Source organism: Marmota flaviventris, chromosome 3 (assembly GCF_047511675.1).
Source record: "Marmota flaviventris isolate mMarFla1 chromosome 3, mMarFla1.hap1, whole genome shotgun sequence".
NCBI lineage: Eukaryota > Metazoa > Chordata > Mammalia > Rodentia > Sciuridae > Marmota > Marmota flaviventris.
The window spans coordinates 129,744,274-129,751,234 of NC_092500.1; the positions used below are offsets into that span (position 1 = coordinate 129,744,274).

The 6,961-nt window shown below is 36.3% G+C and overlaps 1 pseudogene; it reads right to left on the reverse strand.

The window, feature by feature from the left end:
* Window positions 1-2,567: 2,567 nt before the first annotated feature.
* LOC114079387 (serine/threonine-protein kinase 38-like pseudogene) lies at window positions 2,568-4,171 on the reverse strand (annotated as a pseudogene).
* Window positions 4,172-6,961: the final 2,790 nt, after the last annotated feature.

The window sequence follows — 6,961 nt, forward strand, 5'->3', positions numbered from 1 at the left end:
AAATAGACATTCCTTTTTTTTTAATTTTCTCAGTGCTGGGTATTTTTTTTTTATTTAATACAAAGGTTTAATAAAAAAGTCAACGTCTACATTAAATCAGGAAACCGAAAAATCTGAATTATACAAGCTTTCTATATACTTAAAAAACCAAAAGCACACAATTTATAATAAAATTCTTTTAATTCAAAATAGAGTCTAATTTAAAGAAAATGTCATTATGCGAAGTTGATTAGATAGGGTTCTGTTATTTAAATTAAATGATTCACCTGAAATTTGGGAAATGTATAATAGAGAAAATTTAATCTCAAGGGTACTTTGCAAATTATCTAACTAATTTGCATCATGAATCAAATTCGTAGCTTCCAGAGGGCAGACACAATCTTACTTAAGAAACGCTTCTGATGAGGAGAAATCCCTAAAGATGTGAACCACTCTATTAACTCCAGAAAAGAATGAGGCTCTAAACAAAGCAAACTTTCCAAAATGTCCCTTCTAATGCCAAGAAATCATAACTATTTCTAAGTTGTTTCTGATAATAATGAAGGAAATAAAACTAAAATGCTCTGTTCTTATATGCTCCTTATATTGATTACAGTCTCTCAGTCAACTTGAATTAGTGGTATTCTTTCTGTTCTAGCATAGTTATGATACCTAAACTACAGACTATTGCAGTTTCTTTGTGTCTTAACTATTCATTAGCACACTAGCAAAACAGTCCTTTTTAAAAAGAAAATGTGAAATTTAAATAAAGAAAACAGGAAATAATCATGGTTGCAGCAAATTGTCACTGTAAATGTTCTAAATTTTAACAATTCAGAGAGAGAATATGTCAAGTATCTAGGGATCTTTGCTGATTAAAATCCCTTTTAAAAGGGACTGTGTTGGAGAGAGAAAATCTCACGAACCCCAGCAAGAGTTAAAGAATTTTTTTTCTTTTTTAAATTAAAGGCAGTTAGAAAAATCAGTTAAATTGAGATAACTCCAGAGTTTTCACAATTTTCTCTCCTAAATATTCAGTCACATGATCTAACTAGAAAAATGGAGATAAACTACTAGATGAACACATAAAAAGTACTCAACAAATGCTTAAAAATAAAGAAACAAACCAAAGGAGGGGGGCACATCAGGATGGCCTTTCTGAAACATTGGGAGTTACTTAGCAACAGTCATCAGTTTTTGTAGATTTGTATAATGCTCCTATGCAATTCTTTCCCTTTAGGAAAGACATCCTACAAATAAATCATCACTTTAGATTTTGATCACAGATCATTCATTTATAATTCTATCAATTAACAGTTATGATAAACATTAGGCCATTCTTTAATAAAGTATTATCTTCAACTAGTACATATGAAACCAAAACCTTGGGATAGTCATTTTAGAATTAAAATGTTGAGCAAGAAAAGATTATTTAATTCTTAGAGAAATACCCAAAGAATTTGATGCTGACATTTGCTCTCTTCCTCTAATAACAATCTCTTGGCTTGCATTTACTTCATTATTTCTATTGGTATTAACCAGAGTGGTGCAACTCAACCCAAATAATGCTGCCCTCAAATAAGCTGATCTCCATCAGACAGAGATCTTTCATGTCTGAATACAGCATTCCCATAGGAAAGTAAAATTCTATTCCGCTGTGAGCATCCACTCTGTTTAGGATCTTTGGTACATTTGGAGCATAAGAAAATAATGGCACAATAATACAAGTACTATCAAAGGAAAAAATTTGATCAAAAGAAATAAAAGGTAACTAGCCATGATATGTAACAACTTTCTATAAAACCAAAGTAAATAGCTCTTTGTTCTTTATAAGTCCATTTACATAATCAGAAGTCTGACATTTAAAAAAATAGTTTAATAAAAATATGCTAGGTTCTACAAGCAGCCTTTACGGTCAATTCTGAAATTCAACTCACCATAATCAAATTAAAATAATGCCATGTCTTCTTGTTAAAAAAAGAAGTCCTCTTGTCACAAAAAAAGCAACTTTTCATTTTGTATAATACAGTACATCTCCCTATGAATATACAGACTACGTATACAAAGGTCATCAGTATTTCTGACCACAAAGTAAATATCTTAGTGGAGTTCTTGAGTGAAAGTATTAAAACTTCCTTTTCCTTATTAGAAACTTGTCACTCCCTACAGTGGAGTTTGTGTAATAATTTGATGATAAAATTCTATTTTTAAAGAACCAGTGTATCTCTTTTTAAATTTCTTAAAACCATTATAGAAATTGTCTTCATATATATTCTACAGATGTCCAAACCAATAGGGAAAATGTTCTAACTATGGAAGATGGCTTTTACTGATTATCTAGACCCATAAGATTTGCAGTGAATCAGCAATACTGCAGTGTTACCTACAGGTTAGCCTATGCTGCTTTAAATGATATGTATTTCTCCTGAATTGATTAGAGGTGTTACAGTTCAAAGCCAAAGCACACACAGGCAGAATGGACCTTAATATGCACGTAGGCAGTGCAGTTAGAAAGGGCTATACGTTCCTTTTATTCCAGTACCTTCGTATAATAAAGTTAACAAAATCAATAAAATATTTTAAAAAAAGCCAGCTGGCACTGCCAACCAATTCCTGTAGTAGTCTTAGAAATCCTAATCCTGTAGAATTTCCTCTTGTAGTCAATAAGCACCACCGTCTTCAGGGTATTTCAGTGTCTTGTTACCTATGCCAAGCAAGCCTGGTGATGCAGCTACCTGAGTTCTCTTGGTTATGGGTGACTGTGATCTTCATTCATAATTTCCCAGCTTTCATGTAGGTGGGGATAGAGCCACGCTGAGTCAACCCTTCAAACCTTTTGTAGGTATAATTGAGAAAGACCCAGTCTTTGGATTTATAGTCTGGTTCTGTGGTATTTGGCACTGGTTGTAAGATATCAGATTCAGGGAAGTCATCAAAATTTGAAGTGTCATCAATGCTCTTGATTTCTATAGGGATTGCTGCTGGCCTTTCCCTTATATGACCCCAGTCTACGCCTTCAAAAAAGGGATGACTTTTTATTTCTTCTACTCCACTATTCCCAATTCTATTGTCAGAATCAGTACAAAATCTGAGAATTAAATCCTTGGCTTTTTCAGAGATAGGTACTTCTGGAGGAAATACTAGAGTTTCTTTCTAATTCATCACTTTTCTGTATGTTTCTTGAGGCGTTTCGGAGCAGAAAGGTGGATAGCCTATTAACATTTCATACATAATCACTCTCAAAGACCACCAGTCACACAACTTGTTGTAACCAGTCTGCATGAAGACTTCTGGAGCAATGTAATCTGGTGTCCCATCTGTGGAATATGCCAGTTGTCTCCTGTTTTTCTTCCATGTTTCCGCTTTCCTCTTTGAGTTCATGTTCTGAAATGAGAAGTCACTTGGTGGGTTGTGTGTAAGATTTCTGTAGAATTCAGTCCTGTGAGCTTTCTTTAACCCCGTGCATAAACCAAAATCAGATAATTTTACATGTCCCTTGGCATCCAATAAAAGGTTGTCTGGCTTGATATCCCGATGGATGAAGCCCAACTGGTGGATTGCATCTATTGCCAGAACAGTCTCTGAAATGTAGAACTGTGTTTCCTCTTCTGTCAAGGTATCCTTCTTCATTAACAATGTCATCATGTCACCTCCAGGAAGAAATTCCATGATGAGATAAAGGTTCCTCTTATCCTGAAAACTGTAAAACATCTTCACCACCCAGGCACCATCTGCTTCCACCAAAATATCTCTTTCTGCTCGGATATGTGCCACCTGTTCTTTTTCAAGCATATCAGCCTTTCTCAATATCTTCATTGCATAGATATGTCCTGTATCTTTTTTTTGGACCAGCCGTACCTCTCCAAAAGCTCCTCTTACTATAACTTTCAGAGACTCAAAGTCATCCAAGCCAAGCCTGGTCCTCTTGAGCCGTAAAAACTCCGTTTCCTTGCAAGCATGTTGTGATCGGCGTAATTTTTTCTCTTCATCTGCTAATCCTTCTTCTTCCATGGCCACTTCTAATTTCTTCTGCCTGGTTTCTCTTTCTTCATGCTGTAAAATTAGATTGCTGTAAAAATTTTCCAATGTGAGCTTGGCTACAGTCACTCTTTCCCGGGTATGGTTGCTCCTAGGAAAGGTTGTTGTAGTCCCTGCCGTCATTGCCATAGTAACAGAAACTGCCTCCAGTCGCGCCCGCTGCCGGCTCAGCCCAGTGCTGCATATTGAATCCAGGGACTTGCTCATGCTAGGCTAATGCTCTACCCATGAGTTATACCCCCCAGCCAGAAATGGACATTTCTTTTGAAAAACATTCTTTTAGTAAATATTTATTGTGCTATGTTTCCTCTGAAGAGAGAATCTGTTTGGTTGTTCACAAGTATATTATTCTAGGTCAGAGCACCATGTCTCAAACAGAGTAAGCACACAATAAGTCCATGTTAGTTAAAATAATAAGTGGAAATTATACTAATTGAAGATGATTCCTAAGAATAACAGGCCTCCTCAGCAATGGAGACTTTCCCATACCCTCCTTTCCTCCACCCCTCCAAATCTTCTTCACTCTCCTGTGCCTTGGAATCATAAAGTGCATGTGTTTCAAGACACTTTTTTTTTAATTTCTTACATACATGACAATAATGGAATGCATTACAATCATAATTATCCATTCACAGCACAATTTTTCATAACTCTGAATATAAAGTATGTTCATGCCAAATTATGCCATTATACATGAGCTCTCTTATTATTCTTATTATTTTTGCATTACAATTCTTAATACACATTTATACCACAATTTAACATATCTCTGTTTGTATATAAGGTATGTTGACACCAAATTCACATTTTCATACATGTATTTGTATAATGATGAGAGTCTCCTTCCACCATCCATGCTATTCCCCTTCTCCCTCCCTTTCCCTCCCACCCCTATTCCTATCTAGAGGTAATCTTCTTCTCATGCTCCCCCTCCCTACCCCATTTTGAATCACCTCCCTTATATCAGAGAAGACATTTGGCATTTGTTTTGAGGGGACTGGCTAACTTCACTTAACATAATCTGCTCTAATGCCACCTATTTCCCTGCAAATGCCATGATCTTATTCTTTTTCATAGCTGAGTAATATTCCATTGTGTATAAATGCCACATTTTTTTTACCCATTCATCCACTGAAGGACATCTAGGTTGGCTCCACAGTTTAGCTATTGTGAATTGTGCTGCTATGAACATTGATGTGGCTGTTTCCCTGTAGTATGCTGTTTTTAGGTCCTTTGGGTATAGTCCGAGAAGAGAAATAGCTGGGTCAAATGGTGGTTCCATTCCCAGCTTTCCAAGGAATCTCCATACTGCTTTCCAAATTGGCTGCACCAATTTGCAGTCCCACCAGCAGTGTATGAGTGTACCTTCTCCCCCTCTCCCCCCCAACCCCGGCATCCTCACCAGCACTTGTTGTTGTTTGTCTTCATAATGGCTGCTGTTCTTACTGGGTGAAATGGTATCTTAAAGTAGTTTTAATTTGCATTTCTCTGATTGATAGAGATGATGAGCATTTTTTTTTTTGTATATTTGTTGATTGGTTGTATATCCTCTTCTGAGAAGAGTCTGTTCAGGTCTAATGCTGCAAGTGAAATGCAAACTTATGTTAGGAGCAGCCTCCCTTATTACAGATCTAGAACCTGGAAGTTGCCAGATTTTTCCCTCTCCCTCTTAAGAGATCGGAAGGAGCATGGTGTACCCACAGCACAACATTTTGTTTGCTGTTTCTCTGCATGGAACCTTCTTCTGCATATAACTTCAAGGCTCACACCCTCACCAGCTCCAAGTCTTTTCTCAAATGCCAACTTCTACTGAGGCATTCTCTTAACCACTATATTTTATACATTTCTCAGCAGCTCCAATTCTATTCATTGTTTTATTTTTCTTCAACACATTCCCATATGACAAACTATATATGTATATTAGCTTGCTTATTTATTTGGTTTTCCCACTAAAATGAGTTCAAAAAATAAATTTAGAAACTAATTTTGTACTTTCCCTGCTTCAACCTTAAAGTCAGTTATTCCTCCAAGGAGTTTTGGTTTCTTTAGAAGAGGACAGTATTTAGAAGTACTGGGTGCTGTATGTGTGCACTATGACTGGAGTACTATTGTTTCTAGGCCCTGTCAGTGGACACAGAGTTAGCAGAGGTAGATGATCACAAGAGAAAAGACAAATAGAAAGATAGAAATAAACATGCAACATCTATAATTGTGAGTTCACACGGATAATTCATTTTAATCCAATACTGTAGGGGTATTTTGGACTTCTAAGTGTACCTGTTTGTAAATATATTTTCCAGGTGAGAGAAACCCAATTCTAATTATCTGCATGCTTTTATCTATTTGTTCAACTAAATTAATTTGCTCAAGTTAATATCCTCAAACCACCCTTAGAAATATCCTCCTCTCTTCAAATCCTCATCTACCTCCAGTGTGCTTCTGTTTGGCCCCTCACTGTCTCTGCACTTGTATGCTTCCAAGGAAAAGCAATGATGGTTCTTTCTCTACAGATAGATCCTACTACCTCTATCCTAGGAAGGAAAGAAGAGGAAAAATAAGAAAGGAAGAAACAATTGGAATGGTGTATATAATAGAGGTGTCATACATTTTTTAATTTCTCCAAGAGCTTGAAGGATCATTTTTCCATGGTAAATTATATTTCTTTTTTATTTGTCTTTGTAAAATATAGGCATGGCTGTCTTCTAAAATTCTTTTGGGGTCACAGTGCTATACATGGAGAAACAGTAGATGCTGAACACTTTCATGGAAAAGGTAAGGAAGAGTGATTTCCCTATATTGTGGAAGCTAATCAAGGTTAGGAGGAACAGAAAATGGAACTAAGGCCTGACCCATGAGGCCCTGTAAGACCGGATACTGCCTGCCTCTGTTACTTTCTGCAGGACCGTGTAGCAAAACGTAAGGCATCATTCAGGAAATTTGCTTC